The sequence below is a fragment of the Trachypithecus francoisi genome, unplaced genomic scaffold (assembly GCF_009764315.1).
Source record: "Trachypithecus francoisi isolate TF-2019V2 unplaced genomic scaffold, Tfra_2.0 Contig01461, whole genome shotgun sequence".
In the NCBI taxonomy this organism is placed as follows: Eukaryota; Metazoa; Chordata; class Mammalia; order Primates; family Cercopithecidae; genus Trachypithecus; species Trachypithecus francoisi.
In genome coordinates this window covers 13005892-13026114 of record NW_022681433.1, presented here as the reverse complement: position 1 = coordinate 13026114, position 20223 = coordinate 13005892, and the positions used below count along the sequence as shown (strand labels likewise).

Genomic DNA, 20223 nt, shown 5'->3' with positions numbered 1-20223 from the left:
GGAGCCCATTACAAGTCCTTAGATGGCACCCACTGCTCATATGATCTCATCCACTACCACAGCTTTCCATACCATTCATCTGTGACACCTTGCAGATTCAGCCTTCCATCCCATCTTCAAGTGGCCAGTTGTCTAGCTGTCCTCTCAATGAACCACAAACGTGGTCCATCCAAAGCAGAATCTTGATTCTTCCCTCCCCCTGCCCAAACCTCTTCCTTCTCCCATCTCTGCCACCTCTGCACATGGCACCAAACATGGCCAAAACAGAGGAGTTGTCCTGGACTCCCACATCCCACGTTCTGTTGATTCTAATTTTCCAGAATTCGAATTGCATCCCATAGCCCAAAATCAGCATTTTCTTCTTATTTTGCATTCTAAAGATTGCTGCAAACAGAACTAGAGCAGACACCCCCTTCGTCCTAAGCTGTACCCCCTTCCCACCCTCCAACTGTGACCTTGGCTGAACCAGCCCTACCACTATCAAGCCAACAAGAAGACTGCAGAAAGAGAGGGGTTTTGGGGGGTTTCTTGCCTTGGGAGCGAGGACTAAGCACTCATGAGGAACGTTACTGCCTCCCTCACTCTGGGGAAGGTAAAGAGAGGGATCCCAAAGTGATGAGAGGCTCGAAAGCCAGGGTCAACAAATTCTTTCTGTGAAGGGCCAGATGGCAAATACTTTAGGATTTGCTGTCATACAGGGCCCGCCACAACTACTCAGTACTGCCATTGTAGCGTGAAGGCAACCGCAGACAGTAGCGAAAGAGACAGAAATAAATGAGCAAGGCTGTCTTCCAGTAAGGCTTTATTTATGGACACTTACATTTGAATTTCATGTGATTTTTCACATATCACGAAATAGTATTCTCTTGATTTTTTTTCAACTACTTAAAATAGGTAAAAGCTATTCTTAGCTCACGGGTTAAACAAAAACAGGCAGCAGGCCAGTCCTGGCCACTGGCCATACTTTGCAAACCCTTAATCCAGGAGAGCCACTCACAGACAGTGCAGAGGCTGCCAGAAAGGGACAGTGACACCTCACTTCCCAGTAGACCCCTGATAAGCAGCAGAACTGCAGGCCCCTTTTGGAGTAGAGCTAAGGGCAATGAGAACATCGTGTGGGAGCCTCTCCTCTGGAGGCTGGGGACACGGGGAGCCTATGGCCGGGGCCTGCTGCTTAACTGGAAGCTTCTGAAGGCTGGATGACTCAGTGGAGCAGGCCCTGCTGCAAAAGGAACAAGACTCATTTGCACTCATAACTATCTCTCGAAAATATTATAAAACCGTGTCTCCTAAACTTCAGCTCTCTCTGCAGTAAATTTAAACTGTTGCAACATTGTTGCGGGTGATTTACTGGGGTGGTAAGCTTTTGCATGTTTTTTTTTTTTGGGAGGTTCATTTTAAATTTCTACTACCGTTGGTATCATTTTTAAGGAGTTATTCAGATGACAGAATGTTAAGCGCTGATAGTGGCTAACAAGGGAGGCTGCAGAAAGTCTATGCTGGGATATTTAAAACCATGATCAACTGCTATCTGTTTGGAAGGTTTTAAGGTGAGCCCAGTGTGCGTCAAGAGGCTAGGTGGGTCACCACTCAAGTCTCCGCGATCTTCCCAATTCCAAGATACGAATGGAAACAGATGGACGTTGGGGAGAGTCATGAAAAAGAGCAGTTCTGCTTTCCTTTTCTCCAACAACAGAAACAGTGAATATTAACTCCAAATCCCTGTGTAACACTGAGTACCCAGCCAAAGAAGTTTCCTTTGAAATTGCCTCTGTCTGCCTAAGAGGTCTACAAAGCCCGCATTTTAACGCTGAAATAAGTGTTACTTGAGCTGCTGTTGCTGCTAAAAGATGTTTGAAGAGGAGGAGGAAAAGCCATCTCTATATGACAAGGATTTGTCACTTGCTGCAAAGAAAGCATGGGATTTTTTTCCCTATAAAAGGGGTAGTCAGAGTTGGGAGCTTGTCCCTGTCTTCTTGGCCCGGATTCCCAGAGGAAACACAAATAGACTTTTTCAGGTCACAGGTGTCTCTGCATCAAGTGGTTCCGGAGTCTCACTCAGTTTCTATAAGTCAGGCCATTTCTCTCCACCTTATGAGTCTCCTAGCACTGGACATTCTGGAAATCCAAATGAAATTGACAAATTTGGTTGATGTCATAGCAAATTCAATGCACCTTGCTGTCTTCAGGCTGATTTCAAATCACTGGATAGAAAAGAGCTAAAATCTAGCTTTTGTTTTTAAAAATTAGACTGTATAAACTGATTTTTAAAAAAGCACAGGAATAGATATTATGCAAGATTTTCTATTCCCCACACTCCCCCACCACCATCCCCCACCAAATTTTTCTGGCCATCACCTTTTCATGACCAATTTTATTCCTGCAATGCAAGCAGAAGGTTTGCGGTTTTGTGATGCCTTTTACTTTTTTAGTGCCACATCATTATCAACCAAGATGTCCAGATAAATTACTTAACAGAGAGGCAGTGGAGATGCTGCTCACACGACCACCCAGCTGAGAAAGTCTCCCTTCACTCACTCGCTTCTGTCCTGGACAGATTCATGTGGTTTATAGTTGCTCTTATTTCCATTTGCCAGAAACAGATTTGCAAATGTTTTCTTTTAAGCTGGATTCCCTTCTCTCCATTGTAATCTCAATAATTATGAAAAGAATATAGAAAACGAGCAGCATTCCTTTTTATCTCATCACCACTCACTGAGCACCCACTGCATACTCGCCTCCAAGCAGGCGTCCCCTCGCTAACATCAGCACAAGCAGGCATTATTCATCCATTTTCACAGCTATGTAAACTAAGCTGTAGGAAGTTCAATAACTTGCCCGGGCTCATACTTCTGGTATGAAGTGGAGCCTGGCTACCAGCCCAGCTCTGTCTGCCTCCAGCGCCTTTCTCTGCACCATTCAGCAACGCCTGGCTACAGAACACACCCAGTGTGGCCAAGCATTTTCCATGACCGTCCCTGGAGCACATTAATTCACCTCCTGACGTGAACACCGACGTGAACCTCTTTTGGAAGGTGAGCCTTTTCCAGAATCAATACTTTTCATTGTAGTTATGCAATTATGACCTAAAAGAAAATTTTCACCATGATACCGAAAGCCACTAGCTTCACGTAAACACCAAACATGTGCTGTAACTGAGGAGGTGAGCAGCGAGTCCTTGTCACACATTTCCTGGGGGTCAGGTCAATCCACCTGTGAGCCCAAAATTATGCTGGCAGAAGGAAGAAGCGAGATGATTTTTAATTGTTATAAAGTGTGCTGGTAACTTAAGTTATTCTACATTTCCATCTTTGTTTTGAAACCAGGTTGAAGCTCTGTCTGTCTCTCTGTCTCTCTGCTTTCCCTACAAATTGGACAATAGGTTTCTCCTCAGTTTCTTCTTGGTTTCCATATGACATCAGACCTTTCCTAAATAAAAGCAATCAATGCAGGAAAAAAGAAAAAAGAAAAAAATTTCAAAGATGGGATGCCACTGTCTTCACAACGATTGGCAGTTTTATATTTCCTTGCAGTCTTGTTGATGTTGATGTGGATTTAACTAGTACTTTTTTTTTTTTTTTTTTTTGAGATGGAGTCTCACTCTGTCGCCCGGGCTGGAGTGCAGTGGCCGGATCTCAGCTCACTGCAAGCTCCGCCTCCCGGGTTTACGCCATTCTCCTGCCTCAGCCTCCCGAGTAGCTGGGACTACAGGCGACCGCCACCTCGCCCGCCTAGTTTTTTGTATTTTTTAGTAGAGACGGGGTTTCACCGTGTTAGCCAGGATGGTCTCGATCTCCTGACCTCGTGATTCGCCCGTCTCGGCCTCCCAAAGTGCTGGGATTACAGGCTTGAGCCACCGCGCCCGGCCTAACTAGTACATATTTTTAAATGCTAAAAATTGTATTTCTTTTTATACTTCACATATTATAAACATATGTGTTTCTATATAACCTTTATATGACTAATTACATTATATCATAAACATATTTGTATATTTCTATATAACCTTTACTAATTGAACAACTGTATAATATTCCTTCAAGATGATATACCCCAGTATCTTAAATTATTTCTTTTGTGTTAAGTGTTTGTAGTGTTTCCCTAATATAAGTAATGTTTTGTTCTCACCTAGGTCTTAGAAAAAAAATAAGTACTGTTAATAAACTTTGTTTGGTGTATATACCCTTTTCCCTTTCACTGGAATTTATATTTAAGCTAAATTGTCAGAAGTATAATTACAGGTCCAAGAGATTTGAATATTTTATGTTTGATCTTTCTTGCATCCTGAACACATACATATTATTTTCAACATTCTTCCTGTCATCTTCGAAGCATAATCTGGGAGAAACAGTCAATTCATTTCTTCATTTCTCTCACCCTTGACTGGGCACTGGATTATAGTAGAGCTTGCTCACTCTCAAAGCTGCTGCCAATTTCTTCCTTCCTTTCCTCCTCTCCTCTCCCTTCTTCCCTTCCCTTCCCTTCCCTTTTCTTTCTGACAGGGTCTTGCTCTGTTGCTCAGGCTGGAATGCAGTGGTACAATCATAGCTCACTCCAGCCTTAACCTCCCAGGCTCAGCGGATCCTCCCACTTCAACCTCCTGAGTAGTTAGGACTACAGGCACACAGCAACACACCCAGCTAACTTTTGTATTTTTTTGTAGAGACAAAGACCCACTATGTTGACCAGGCTAGACTCAAACTTCTGGGCTCAAGTGATCCTCCAGCCTCAGCCTCCCAAAGTGCTGGGATTACAGGTGTAAGCCATTGCGCCTGGCCAGCTGCTGCCAATTTTTGAATATAAGGTAGACTTCTTGAAAATTCCGTTTCCCATATAAATAGAAGGCCAGAAAGATTTTTTAAAAATTATTACTCAGTGCTGGCAAGGGTACAAGGAAATAGACACTAATAAATTTCAATGAGTATAGACTGGTACAAGCTTTCTGGCAGGCAATTTGGTAATATGTGGGAATGCATTTAAAATGTATATGTGCTTTAGACCGGGTGCAGTGGCTCACGCCTGTAATCCCAGCACTTTGGGAGGCCGAGGCAGGTGTTATCACCTGAGGTTGGGAGTCAGAAATCAGCCTGACCAACATGGCAAAACCCCATCTCTACTAAAAATACAAAAATTAGCCAGGCATGATGGTGGGCGCCTGTAATCCCAGCTACTCAGGAGGCTGAGGCAGGAGAATCACTTGAATCTGGGAGGCAGAGGTTGCTGGGCGGAGCTGAGAACACATCACTGCACTATAGCCTGGGTAACAGAGAGATACTCCGTCTCAAAAAAATAAAATAAAACAAACAAAAAAATAAATAAAATGTATATATGCTTTAGTCCAACCATTCTGTTTTAATAATTTATCATAACAAGGAAAGTCAAGGTAGGTACATATATTTGCTACAAGCATTTTCTTTTTAGCAATCCTTATAATAGCAAAAATGAAAACAAATTTCATCCAACAAAAGAGGACTGGCTTAAGAAATTATGACACATCTGTATAATGGATACCATGTAACCATTTAAAATTACAATTGCAGATGACATATTAGTCACATAAACACAGGCTCATAAAATATTTAATGAAAAAAGTCATACAATAGCACTTATTATATTATCTATTTCTGTAAAATATATATATCTAGATAGGAGAGCGATATGCCCCAGTTGTTAACAGTATTTGTATCTGGATGGTGGAATCATTGGTGGTGAATGGTTTCACCTTTTTATTTTTTACACCACAGGTATTTTCTGTTTATAAGAAACAAAGCTTATTTTTTTCTCATTTATACCAGTTTCAAAAGCTTACAAGGGCACAGAAATGTTTCCTGCTGCCCCCACCAAAATGGAACAGGGACAAGAAGAACTGCTCTGCATCATCCTCTAGAGTCTGTGTGCGCTTTGTGATCCATGCCTCCAAATAACAAGGGTTGCAAGCATGCAGCAATGAATGTAGGCAAAATCCTTTCTATGTCTAATTCAAAATACCGGTACCCCCAGTCTAGCGAAGGGAGTGCGAATGCTCCAACCACTCGAATCAGGGACGTGGACAGTTCTCCCAGCAGAAGTAATGAGGGCCTCCTCTTGAAAGAGTCAGGAAGATACTATCTTCCCTCTGAATCCACAAAATGAACCCACAGAAGCTCCAATAGCTCATTTTTCCTTTCATTACAATAAAACAAGTGGGACAGTAAGTAAAGAGCTTATCAATCGCACACTGAACTAGAGGTAATGGGTACCGTACTCTCTGTATTAGGTTTTCTACTGCCGTGTAACCAATTACCCCCAAACACAGTAGCTTTTGCCGTGGCAAACGTGTGATCTCTCAGCATCTGAGGGGCTGGAAACTAGCAAGGTGGTGCTGACTCAGGGGCTCTCACAAGGTTGCAGTCAAGTCAGGGCTGCAGCCACCTGAAGGCTTGACTGGGGCTGGAGGAGGCACTTCTAAGAGAGCTCACAGTGTTCATGGCTTCAGGCCCTCACTGGCTGTTGGCTGGAGTCCCCATGGCCCCCCCACAGACTGTCTGCATGTCCTTTTGACATAACAGCTGGCTTGAGAATTAGTGATCTGATAGATGGGGGGAGAGAGAGGGGGAGAACCTGAGAGCTCATCTTAAAAATAAACTCCACTGGGTTCTGCTGTGTCCTATTGGTCACATAGATCAACCCTGCCACAATGTGGGAAGGGACTACACCATGAACACCCGGAGGTGGGGACCATCTTGAAGGTCACTGACCACATTCCCCAGTCAAAGGCCTGCCTCACTGACACAGCCCACTACCACTACTTCAGTCGGAGAACTGGGGACTCCGGAACTTAAAGTCATCCCAAAGAAATACAGTTGAGAGACCATGGTTGCAAATGAATCCACAAAAGCTCTAATAGCTCATTTTTCCTTTCATTAAAATAAAACAGGTGGTACAGTAAGTAAAGAGCTTATCAATTGCACTTAAACTAGAGGTAATGGGTACTGTACAATTAATTTCCATTTCATTGTGCTTTGCTTACTAGAAACTTTCAGATTTCCTTGGCAGCAGTTTCAAGGAGATTCTGATAAACTTATTTTGCTTAGATGCAGATACTGGGCACACCAAGACTTTTTCTCCGTGTCTGGTCCTATGTGCAGCGTTAGCGTGGCTGTCATAGATTTGCTCTGAGTCGTGCTCTGGCTATTGTCCTAAAGGCACAATTTTAGCCAAATGTAGTTTACTGCTTGGTTAAGGGGAAGTGATGTGGGGAGAAATCACAGTCCCTCAAGGCCTAACATCGAGGGATTTAAAGCCTTAACAACTGCCCATGCCTACTTCATTCCAGAGCTCATCAGAGAACACCCAGCATAGGAACTGGGCTCTGCAGGCCCTCCCGCCTCCCTTAGCTCCTGCGCTACCCAGCCCTTGCCGTACAAGCTGTACCTGTTGTCAACCTCCACTCACCACACCTACCCCAAGCCCAGACCACATTAACCTCCATGGCCACAGCTTCCTCTTCACCTCTTTTTGCCCTTTCTAGCTTCCAGCTAACTAAAAAAATTATTACCAACAAGGTCAACTGACAGTCTCCATATACTTGCCTCTAAATTTTGGAAGGTAATTGCTATAGTTTGGATATGATTTATTTGACCCCAATAAATCTCATATTGAAATTTGATCCCCAATGTGGTAATGTCAGGAGGTGGGGCTTAACAGGAAGTATTTTGGGCCATGGAGGCAGACCCCTCATGAATGGCTTGGTGCTGACTTCTTGGTAAAGAGTGAGATCTCATTTTCTTAGTTCCCAGACGGGCTGGTTGTTAAATAAAAAGCCCAGTACCTCTCCTCTCTCTCTTGCTCTCTCTCTCACCCCGTGATCTCTCCATACCAGCTTCCCTTTGCCTCTTGCCATGAGTAGAAGCAGCTTGAAGCCCTCCCCAGAGGCAGAGGCTGGTGCCATGCTTCTTGTACAGCCTGCAGAACTGTGAGCCAAATAAATCTCTCTTCCTCGTAAATTACCCCGCCTCACATATTTCTTTACAGCAACACAAATGGACTAAGACAGTAACCAAAGGTATCGGGTGAAGTGGAGTGGAAGAATTCATGTGACCTTTTATATTCTTCCAGTGACTTAGTAAGGTTGCTTAACCACAGGGATGACCGAAGAGTATTTTCTAGACCTGTTAAGTAAATGAATGAAGAGTTGGGGTAGGATAAATGTAAGTCTGTTAGCCCTGTTTGACAAAATAAAAAGTTGGCAGCTCTATGATATTCTCCCCACCCCCATCGCATCCAAAAAAATCATAATAATCTGGCCTGTGAAATCACACAGTTTGGGGACCCCCAGTTGAAGTCAGGAATGTAATCATATTGTTCATATTGTTAGTTCCATGACTGCTGTCCTGCCTCTTGAGGTCAGAATATGAAGTAATGCCTGTCAACACTAAGATGTCCACATTGTCACTACATACTGTGCTGTATTTGCATTAGGAGGCTTGGACCAAGTAACAAGAGATGGAGAAAAACCTTACGGGTGCAATACAGAATGTATTTCGAAGTGGAAGAAGGGGTGGGGCATGGTGGTGTGCACCTGTTGTTCCAGCTACTCAGGAGGCTGAAGTGGGAGAATCACGTGAGCCCAGGAGTTCAAGGCTGCAGTGAGCTATGATTGTGCCACTGCATTCCAGCCTGGGTGACAGAGCAAGACCCCGAACTCAAAAAAAAAAAAAAAAAAAGTGGAAGAGGGTTGTATTGTGGGGAAAGTTTACCTGCTTAAAGATTTGACACAGACTGGGGTAAGTCCAAGGGACCCAGTGACAAACTCCCCTATCTTGGTCAACTTGGTACAGGTCGCAGCTGGATAGTGTGGTATATAAACCCTGTATTACTCAGGACACTCCCAGTAGCCTAGTGGCAAAAGCTGAACTCAGGTTAGTTTAGATAACAGGGTCAGGGATTAAAGTCAAGGATTTGAATGCCATCAGAATTCTTCTCCCCATCTTTTTGTGTGTGTGTGTGAGACACAGTCTCACTCTGTCCCCCAGGCTGAAGTGCAGTAGCATGATCTCAGCTCACTGCAGCCTCTGCCTCCTGGGTTCAAGTGATTCTCATGCCTCAGCCTCCTGAGTAGCTGGGATTACAGGCATGCGCCACCACACCTGGTTAATTTTTTTGTATTTTTGTACAGACAGGGTTTCACCATGTTGGCCAAGCTGTTCTCAAACTCCTGGCCTCAAGTGATCCGCCCACCTCGGCCTCCAAAAGTGCTGAGATTACAGGCATGAACCACCACACCCAGCCTCCCCATCATAGCCTCTGCTTTTCTCTTTGCCTGTGGATTTCAATCTCTCCTCCTACAGAGGGCTTTCTTCACAGAGCAGCAGACGTGGCAGCCCACCTCACTGGGGAAACAGTCGAATGACTCTGTCACCAAGGAAGAAAGGGTTCTTCTGCTAGGTCCAGCTAGGAGAACCCTGCCTTAGGACTCTGCTGGGTGCCAGGTCCATCCCTACACTAATTCCCATAGCCAAGAGGCCAGCTGTGTTACTAAAAGATGGAGTAGAAAGGCAAGACAATAGCCTCTACAAGCACATGGACCTACAGCTGGACAACCTTTGGTTCAAACCACTCACTAGCTGTGTCTTTGTGAAACTTATTTAGACCCTCTAAGCTTTAATTTTTTTATCTGAAAAACAGGGATAATACTAATACTAACCAGAAATTGTCATTTAAATGTGCCAATATGTATAAAATACTAAATTTCATATCTTGCACATAATAAATGCTCAAAATGTCCATGGTCTATTTGGGCAATTATTAATGCTTTGTTATCTGCTCAACACGGAGACCAAACCATAGTCCCTGATCTTCCCCTTTGTACCCGAGTGGTGCAGGCTTCTGTTTTCAACACTCCCCTATTTCTATGGCCAGACTGGAGTTATGTTGGATAATTAGGTTGGTACAAAAGTAATTGTGGTTTGTGTAATTACATGTATTTGTTTATTATTTTATTATTTTATTTTATTTTTTTGAGATGGAGTCTCACTCTGTTGCCTAGGCTGCAGTACAGTACTGTGATCTCAGCTCACTGTAACCTCCGCCTCCTGGGTTCAAGTGATTCTCCTGCCTCAGCCTCCTGAGTAGCTGGGATTATAGGTGCCTGCCACCACACCCAGCTAATTTTTGTATTTTTAGTAGAGACAGGGTTTTGCCATGTTGGCCAGGCTGTTTTCGAACTCCTGACCTCAGGTGATCCACCCACCTTAGCTGCCCAAAGTGCTGGGATTACAGGCATGAGCCACCACACCTGGCTGCGCAATTATTTTTAAACACTTCAATTGCAATGAAAAGTAACTAGGTAGGTCTTTGGTATTAATTCCATAAGATGCTATCAAATCACACGTGCAAGAAGGTGTGAGGGAGTCAACAAAGGTAAAAACCAGAATCATACAATTCAGGACTTCAAATAATTCATTGATATTTCAGATAAAACTGTACCCTCCACATACCTATATAGATGCAGAAAACATAACTTGGTGTTCAAGATCGTGTCGTCATGAAAAGATAGAACACTGGAACACTGGATTCGCAGACAAACAAGTTGGTCTCAGCTACTGTTGGTTTGCTTTAAGGCCTCTGCTTTATCCATCAGTAAAACAGAAATAATGATGTTCCCCCTCAATTCCCACATTGCGGTTTGGTAAGACTTAACGAGGCACCGTTGGTAAAATGCTTTGAGCTCATCTCATGAAGTGTTGTATGTAGGCAGTTGGTCTCATTATACAGACATATATGTTTAGAGTAAGATGTTGCTTGGAACCACTTCAGAGAATTGCTAAGAAACACAGATACATTAAATGGTATCTTCTTAAAAACTGAGATTAGCCAGGCACAGTGGGTCACACCTATAATCCTATCACTTTGGGAAGGTGAGGTGGGTGGATTACCTGAGGTCAGGAGTTTGAGACCAGCCTGGCCAAAATGGTGAAACCCCATCTCTATTAAAAATACAAAAACTAGCCCAGTGTGGTGGCGGGAGACTTTAATCCCAGCTACTTGGGAGGCTGAGACAGGAGAATCGCTTGAACCCAGGAGGTGGAGGTTGCAGTGAGCCGAGATCGTGCCCAACCTGGGTGACAGAGTGAAACTCCATCTCAAAAAAAGTCCCAAAAAACAAAAAAAGTTGAGATTAAATGGGAACTGAAAGGTTGGTTACTGTTACTACCTTGTTCTAGCAACTGTATTGCTAGCAATTGTGTTGCTGGGACAAAGCAGTAACTATCAATCTCCTCCTGCCCCATTGTGTTGACACCACTTTTCCTTGACCACCTGTGGATACTGATGACCTCTCCTCACCTCATTTTATTTTAACTTTATTTATCCCTCATGTCAAGCATCATCTCATTCTACTGAGGTGTCATCTTTTCTTCACCACAGTTTGAGAGCTATGATTAGACAATGTGAATTTTGGATGGATTACCAATGTGTTAACAATATGTGAGGAGAGGTAACTGTATGCTATAGAGAAATAAACTTAAAAACAATTGATTAATATACTAAAAAGATAAGAAAACCATTACAAAGGCATAAACCCAGTGGTGTGTTAGCGCCAGCTGACAGACTTTTGAGAACTGATTGTTAAATTGTCGGGAATTTTGCCAGCTGGTTGTGACACATAGCTATTTAAAAAACTAAACTAAATAGGCTTACAATTTTTAAAATTATGTTAAAAATAAAGTTAATAAAGGCCAGGTGGGGTAGCTCACACCTGTAATCCCAGCATTTTGGGAGGCCAAGACAGGCGGATCACCTGAGGTCAGGAGTTTGAGACCAGCCTGGCCAACACAGTAAAATCCTGTCTCTACTAAAAATATAAAAATTAGCCAGGTGTGGCGGCAGGTGCCTGTAATCTCAGCCACTCAGGAAGCTAAGGCACGAGGATGGCTTCAACTGGGAGGCAGAGGTTGCAGTGAGCCAAGATTGCACCACTGCATTCCAGCCTGGACGACAGAGAGAAACTCCATCTCAATAAATAAATAAATAAATAAAGCTAATAAAATCTCAATACTTGTCACTTCATATTATTTTTGTAATTACATATTCTCTTGGGGTTACTTTTTTCTATTCATGTCTACTGTATGTGTATAGTGGAAATATTACACAGATGCTTCTTGACTTACGATAAACCCATTTTAAGTTGAAAATATCATAAACCAGGCCAGGCAGAGTGGCTCACACCTGTAATCTCAGCACCTTGAGAGGCTGAGGCAGGTGGATCACCTGAGGTCAGGAGTTCAAGACCAGCCTGACCACTATGGTGCAACCTCATCTCTACTAAAAATACAAAAATTATCTGGGTATGGTGGCAGGTGCCTGCAGTCCCAGCGACTCAGGAGGCTGAGACAGAAGAATTGCTTGAACCCAGGAGGCGGAGGTTGCATTTGAGCCGAGATTGTGCCACTGCACTCCAGCCTGAGTGACAGAGCAAGACTCCATCTCAAAAAAGAAAGAAAGAGAGAGAGAGAGAGAGACAGAGAAAAGGAAGGAAGGAAGGAAGGAAGGAAGGAAGGAAGGAAGGAGGAAGGAAGGAAAGGAGGGAGGGAGGGAAGGAAGGAAAGGAGGGAGGGAGGGAAAGAAGGAAGGAAGGAGGAGGGAGGGAGGGAGGGAGGGAAGGAAGGAAGGAGGAAGGAAGGAAGGAAGGAAGGAAGGAAGGAAGGAAGGAAGAAAGGAAGGAAGGAAGGAATCACAAACCAGAAAGTCATTTAATACACCTAACCTACTGAACATCAGAGCTTAGCCTAACCTACCTTAAACGAGCTCAGAACACTTACATTACCCTACAGTTGAGCAAAATCATCTAACATATAGCTTATTTTATAATAAAGTGTTGAATATCGCATGTGATTTCCTGAATACTGTACTGAAATACTGTTTCTACTGAATGTGTATCACTTTCACACCATTGTAAAGTCAAAAAATCGTTAAGTGGAACCATTTTAAGCCAGAAACCATCTGGATAATGGTGTGCTACTTTGCTTTTCTTTCCAACTGCATGTTCAGGGATGTCCTTTTGGTGCCTTGAAATTAGCCACATTAGGAATATTTACACCACAGAAATTGGACTGCTACCACTCAGGGTTCCTCCCTTCCCCACAAGAGCTGTTTTGTCAGGCACTTACCAGCACACCACTGCCTGGACCCATAAGTATAAAGAGAGAATAGGAACAGAGACAACAGCAGATAAAAATGTTAACAATGTTATGGAAATCAGAAAAAAAAAAAAAAAAAGCAGATGCATGAGAAGCAACTAATTTAGCAGAGAAGATAAAGCTGCAACCTAAGCTCAAAGGGAGGGAAATCTGTAAGAAGAAAATCAGCTACACCACAGAATCTTAGAAAAAGCAGAAATTGGTTCCCTCTGTGCAGAACACGGGTGCAGGTGTGCTGAAAACAAATGTGTTGAGAATGTGTACTGGAGCTATAAGACTCCACATTTATTTCCATCCCTATGTACACCTATGCACAGCTGCACTGTCACACCACTGTCCCTGCCCAGCCTCGGGAGGAAAGGTTGAATCTGAGAGGGACTGGACTCAAGGACACCAGGCACAACTGAGACCCGGCATGTGACACACGATAGAAACAGAATTAGAAGACACTCTGTCCTTTATCGTCTTTGTTGTTTTGTCTTGCTGTCACCCAGGCTAAAGTCCAATGGCATGATCATGGCTCCCTGCAGCCTCAAATTCCTGAGTAGCTGGGACCATGGGAACATGCCAACATGCCCAGTTAATTTTTGTATTTTGTACAGACAGGGTCTCACTATGTTGCCCAGGCTGGTCTTGAACTCCTGGTCTCAAGCAGACCTGCCTCAGCCTCCCAAGAGGCTGGGACTCCTGAGTGAGCCACTGCACCCAGTTGCACTCTGGATTATAGGACACCACAGCCTCCTTACCCCTCTTAGATCCCAGAATGCTGGCAATAAGGGTTCTATCCCATGGGCAGAAGATTCAAGGATTCATCATTAGGGAAGCTGAGCAGTCAGAGAAAAAAGACTTACAGAGAATGACCTAGTGGGTTCCTTAATGAAACATCCAGGTCTCCCCTGAATCACCTGACAATGAGCCCACTGGTTGACAAGCTTCACTCATGCACACATTACTTGAGTGTCAACAGTAAATCACCAGACATTTGAAGAAAGCCTCTAACATGAAGAAAAAATATTCCTGAAGTTGAGCTCTATGCCCAGACAAGTGCAAGGGACATTTACAAGGTCTCCAAATATTTAGCTGCCATGAACCCTTCCTCAGGAAGCTACTAGAGGATGTGCTCCAACAAAACAAAGAATTAACCAAAAAAGATACAAGCTCTAGGAAACAGGGAATCCAACACAGGAGAGAAGGAAAAATGACTTCCAGGAGGATGCTGAAATCTGGGCTGGTAACTACAGTAGACCTGAGGAGAAACCAGTCTGAGTTTGAAGTAGAAGGATAGTTCCCGGAGGATGTCCGCACAGGAAGAGAAATGCAATGGCAAGATTACTAGTGTGTTCACCACATTGAGGAGAGCTTGGGAATGAATTACTCATAAATGCCAAAAAAAAAAAAACCCTATGAATTAAAAAAGACAAGGCAATTATTAACTCCCGAGGGGAAAAGATATACATGAGCAGAAATGTAAACGCAGTACACTGCAGACAATATTTACATAAGCAAAATAATACAAATACTGACCAGGGATTTTATCAGAAGATGTGCTGTTCTGTAATTCATAATATTCTAAAATGCACATTTTTTCCCCGTTTTAACATTTTGGAAATCAGAACACATTTTTTAGTCAATGTGATAAGAAGGTGTTGCATGATAGTTTACTTGCATCATAGTTACTTTATTTGCACTTCTCTTCTTTTGTAGTGCCTCATAAAATAATGGCAAACCTTATAATCAAAGGCATGCATCTAAAATAGGAAGAAATACAGAAACTCTGTTCCTTAGTGAGAAAGAAGTGTGTCCTGGGGGCAGGAGGAAAAAGCTACGTCTTCATCTTCCAGTAAGTCAGGAGATCGTTTCGAAAGTTTAGAAAGATACAACTCTATAAGCACATCATTTGGAATGATGGCTGCAAATACCAGGAGCCACAGACAGTGGCTGACTCTGCACAGCAGTACCTGAAGGCAAGAATGGGTGGGGCAGAAGGCTACAAGGCTATGAATTTTCACTAAAGTTTGTAAATATCAGAATTTTAAAACTATATATATGGATTAGAAGTAAAAATAATATGTAGAAATAGGCCTGGCACGGTGGCTCATGCCTGTAATCCCAGCATTTTGGGAGGCTGAGAAGGGCAGATTACTTGAGGCCAGGAGTTCCAGACCAGCCTGGCAAACATGGTGAAACCTGTCTCTACTAAAAATACAAAAAAAAAAAAAAAAATTGGTGTAGTGGTGTGCGCCTGTAATCCCAGCTACTCAGGAGGCTGAGGCACAAGAATTGCTTGAACCTGGGAAGCGGAGGTTGCAGTGAGCAGAGATTGCGCCACTGCACTCCAACCTGGGAGAGAGAGGGAGATTCTGTCTCAAAAAGGAAAAATAAAGTGCAAAAAATAACATGTATAAACATAAAAATAATGAAATGAAGCTTTGCTATTTCAAGCGTCATCAAAACAGAGGTCTTCAGACTGAGACAACCAGCAGGGATTTTCATGGGCTTTTCTGTCAAGACCAGCCTTAGCCAGCCCATGCTGTCATCCCCGGTTGGGTTTGCAGAAGCAAGCATCCTGGGCGGCCAGGCCTCCTGGGCAACATGTACCTGGCCTCCCACGGCACCTCTTACCTCCCATCTTAGACAATTCGCTGTCTGAATTCTCACTCCCAGGAGATTAGATAGCTGGGTTTCAGGGAAAGTGGAAACCGCAGCTCGCAACCCATTTTTCTAATGTCTTGTTACTGGGAGCCCTCAAGAATGAGAAAGGAAGCTGGCGGTTGGGCAGGTGTGGAGTTTTTTTTCACTTAGACATCTGTTAGTGGTTCTGGAAGCCCACCCCTCCTGTTTTATAGACTAAGAGCTCTGGATTCCTGATGCAATGAGCCATCCATTCTGACAGTGTGTTCCAGCTGTGAGGCGGTGGGGGCAGAAATGTACACGGTACCCTGGAACCAGAGGGTGATGGAGGGAGAGGAAGATTCCTCCTGATAAAGCAAGAACTGCTTGCTTCTCATGTCAGAACTGCACACGAGTTACTGCAGAAGAAGAGGCCACCCCACCGTACACTGGGACATTTGTGCACAGCCTGGCTCTGGATTTTGCAATTCTGCAAACAAGTCTTTTGTCTGCAATTCTGCCGGGGATCTGCACGAGGCTGGCATGATTTGCCAGGCAACCTGAGAGGCCAGCAGGACCATCAGCTGCTAACCCCACCAGGGCTGAAGTTCAGCCGCTGGGAAGGGTTGCAGCCACACCTTGTTCTCACATAGAAATGCTTCCACACTAGGTGGTAAGCAGCCCAGGCCCCCAGACCTCCCCACTGTCCTCAACCAAACGGGGGCAGATATGGCCCAGCAGGGGGCCTCCGGGAGCTGACTCTGGAGGCCCTGCGGTGACAGGTCTGCTGGGTCAGGCCCGCCTGTTAAACATTTTAAATATCCCTCCCTGCATCCAGATCTATCAGCGAGTGGCCCGAAGGCCCAACTTCCTGCAGAAACCTCTCCACCTTCCTCTCCCGGTCTCCTTTCTCCCTGGCCCAGTGTTTGCCGGTTCAGAACACCAGAAAGCATCTCTCCTAGTAAAATGTCTTTTCCTCTGAGCAGGAAGAGAAGCCCTTTTCTTATCCCCTGGGGGACCGTGATGCTCCAGCCTGCAAGGAAATGCTATGTGCTCTTCCGTCTGCTTCCCTAACTTGTTTATCCTGATCCATTAGGTTAAAATGGCCAGGGACAGCATCCTAAAAGGTGAAAATAAAGTTACTGACAAGCAGCCTCCCGGACCTGTGCCGACTGCAGGAAGAGCCAGGCCTGGGTGATGTGCATATCCTAGGCTGACTGGGGGCATCTGATACCCGAATTTGTAACTGGGACAGCCAGTGACCCTCCTCACCTCCTCCTTCCCACCTCTCAGCTGCCACTATGAGTGTCTAGACCCACAGGACAGCGGTTCCCCAAGGTATAAGGCCCAGGCCACAGATGCCACTGGCCCTAAGGATACACTGAGCTCCTTCTATGCAGCCATAGGGAAGGGACTGGTCTTTCTCCAACATGGAAAGCTTAACTGGTCTCTTACCCTTTGGTAGAGGCAGGCCCAGGTGTGGCCAATGGAGACGAAGGGGTCCCCCAGTGTTCCTGGCTAACCTAGGGTCTTATGGGGTCTTTATGAGTTGGAACCAGGTGGACCCTGTGCTAGGATTTAAGAGGGCAGATTTTTAAAGAAGTTTTTAAAATGATGCATGCACAGGGTTAAAAAAAATTAAGGTATATACATGCAGCCAGGCATGGTGGCTCATGCCTGTAATCTCAGCACTTTGGGAGGCTGAAGTGGGCAGATCACATTGGTGAGGTGGGGCTTTGGAACTCCCAGTGTGCACGATGATCTGGTGAAATCATTCGGTCAGTTTCCTCTGTCTCTACAGAAAACATTTTCCAATCTTTCCTGATTGTAAGACTTGGGATCATTTAGCAAAGGGTCTCTTTCGGTTCTGTTTGTCTTTATGTGAAATCAGTGGCAGGCTGCACAGTGGAAAGTGTCCATGAAGTAAGGACTCAGAATACCAGAGTAAATCCTTTTTTAAAACATGGCCGGGCGCGGTGGCTCAAGCCTGTAATCCCAGCACTTTGGGAGGCCGAGACGGGCGGATCACGAGGTCAGGAGATCGAGACCATCCTGGCTAATACGGTGAAACCCTGTCTCTACTTAAAAAAATACAAAAAACTAGCCAGGCGACAAGGCGGGCGCCTGTAGTCCCAGCTACTCGGGAGGCTGAGGCAGGAGAATGGCGTAAACCCGGGAGGCGGAGCTTGCAGTGAGCTGAGATCCGGCCACTGTACTCCAGCCTGGGTGGCAGAGCAAGACTCCGTCTCAAAAAAAAAAAAAAAAAAAAAAAAAACATTATTTTTTAGAGACAGGGTCTCATTTTGTCACAACTGGCATGCAGTGGCATGGTGGTGGCTCAGTTAGCTGGGCATGGGGACGCACACCTGTAGTCCCAGCTACTTGAGAGGTTGAGGTGGGAGGATGGCTTGAGCCCAGTAGTTCAAGGCTGCAGTAAGGGTACTGCACTCCAGCCTGGGTAACAAAGTGAGACCCTGTCTCTTAAATTAAAAATGGTTGGCCAGGCGTGGTGGCTCACGCCTGTAATCCCAGCACTTTGGGAGGCTAAGGCGGGCGGATCACAAGGTCAGGAGATCGAGACCATCCTGACTAACACAGTGAAACCCCGTCTCTACTAAAAAAAAATACAAAAAATTAGCCGGGCGTGATGGCGGGCGCCTGTAGTCCCAGCTACTCGGGAGGCTGAGGCAAGAGAATAGCACGAACCCAGGAGGCAGAGCTGACAGTGAGCCATGATCGCACCACTGCACTCAAGCATGGGTGACAGTGCAAGACTCTGTCTCAAAAATAAATAAATAAATAATAAAAATAAATAAATAAATAAAAAAGGCCAAGAGCAGTGGCTCATGCCTACAGTTCCAGGCCTCTGGGAGGCTGAGGCAGGCAGATTGCTTGAGCCCAGGAGCTAGAGACCAGCCTGGGCAACATGGCAAAACCCTGTCTCCACAAAAAGTACAAAAATTTAGCCAGACATGGTGGTGTATGTCTGTAGTCCCAGCTACTCGGGAGGCTGAGGTGGGGGGATGGCTTGAACCCAGGAGGTTGAGGCTGTAGTGAGCTGTGATCACACACTCCACTCCAGCCTAAGTGACAAATTGAGACCCTGTCTCAAAAAAATAAATAAATAAAAACTTTTTGTAGTGATAAACTCTCTACGTGTTGACCAGGCTGGGCTCAAACTCCTGGCCTCAAGTGATCCTCTTTATTCAGCTTCCCAAACAGCTGGGATTACAGGCATGAGCCACTATGCCAGGCCTAATTTTTTTATTTTTAGAAATGGGAGTCTCACTATGTTGCTCAGGCTGGTCTCAAACTCCTAGCCTCAAGTGATCCTCCTGCCTTGGCCTCCCAAAGTGCTAGGATTACAGGCACGAGTCACTGTGCCCAGCCCCAGATCCTTAAACTGTCTGGCCAAGGCTTTCTCCTGAAATGAGAAAAATAATTCCTGAATACCTACCTTAAAGCATTGTGATAAGTAATCAATGTAATGCAGTTTGTAAAATGCCTTGAAAATTATAAAGTAGCCATGTAAACGTACGATATTCTGGTTTTTCTCTTTCATTCTAGCCAACTAGTCCCTTTAGGGGGACCCTTATGTACTGCAACAACTTGGCAAAGCTGGTCTCTGCATGCTTAGCCTCTCTTCCATCCCAGCCCAGCCCACACTCCCTATTCATCCCTTCCGGATGCTCCCACTACTGCTTGGGACAGGGCCTCCCAGGGCAGCACTGCCTCTGCAGATGTTCCTCTCCCTGACATCACTTGCCATCTCTCATGGTATAAGGGCCTCAGTGCACTGAGGACACCCTCATTTTGCTGCAACACAGCCCATTGTTTTGGGTCTGGAGGGGACAGGGGACCAGATGGTCAGGGACAGCAGCATTGATGTAAAGAACTGTGTTTGTTTAACCCGTAGAAGACAGGGTATAAAGGGCCCATGGTAGAAGTTTGCAAATGCACGCTATTAACAGAAGAAAGATTAGAGGTGTTCTGCACAGCTTTATGAGGTAGAACCAGATGGACCCTGTGCTAGGATTTAAGAGGGCAGGTTTTTAAAGAAGTTTTTAAAATGATACATGCACAGGGTTAAAAAAATTAAGATATATACATGCAGCCAGGTATGGTGGCTCATGCCTGTAATCTCAGCGCTTTGGGAGGCTGAAGTGGGCAGATTACTTGAGCCCAGGAGTTTGAGACTAACCTGGGCCACATGGCAAAACCTCATCTCTACAAAAACTACAAAAATTAGCAGGGTGTGGTGGTGCATACCTGTGATCCTGGCTACTCGGGAGGCTGAGGTGTGAGGATCACTTGAGCACGGGGAGGTTAAGGCTGCAGTGAGCTGTGATCACACCACCGTACTCCAGCCTAGGTGACAGAACAAGACTGTCTAAAAAATATATATATATATATATTTTTTTTTTTGTATACACAC

General features: G+C 44.8%; 1 long non-coding RNA gene across 1 annotated transcript; it reads right to left on the bottom strand.

Annotated features, from left to right (window-relative positions):
- Positions 1-789: 789 nt before the first annotated feature.
- Positions 790-20106, bottom strand: LOC117097824. Its single transcript, XR_004443070.1, has 2 exons — positions 20058-20106; positions 790-2118 (listed from the first exon to the last, which is right to left on the bottom strand). It is a non-coding gene; the product is annotated as an uncharacterized LOC117097824 (long non-coding RNA).
- Positions 20107-20223: the final 117 nt, after the last annotated feature.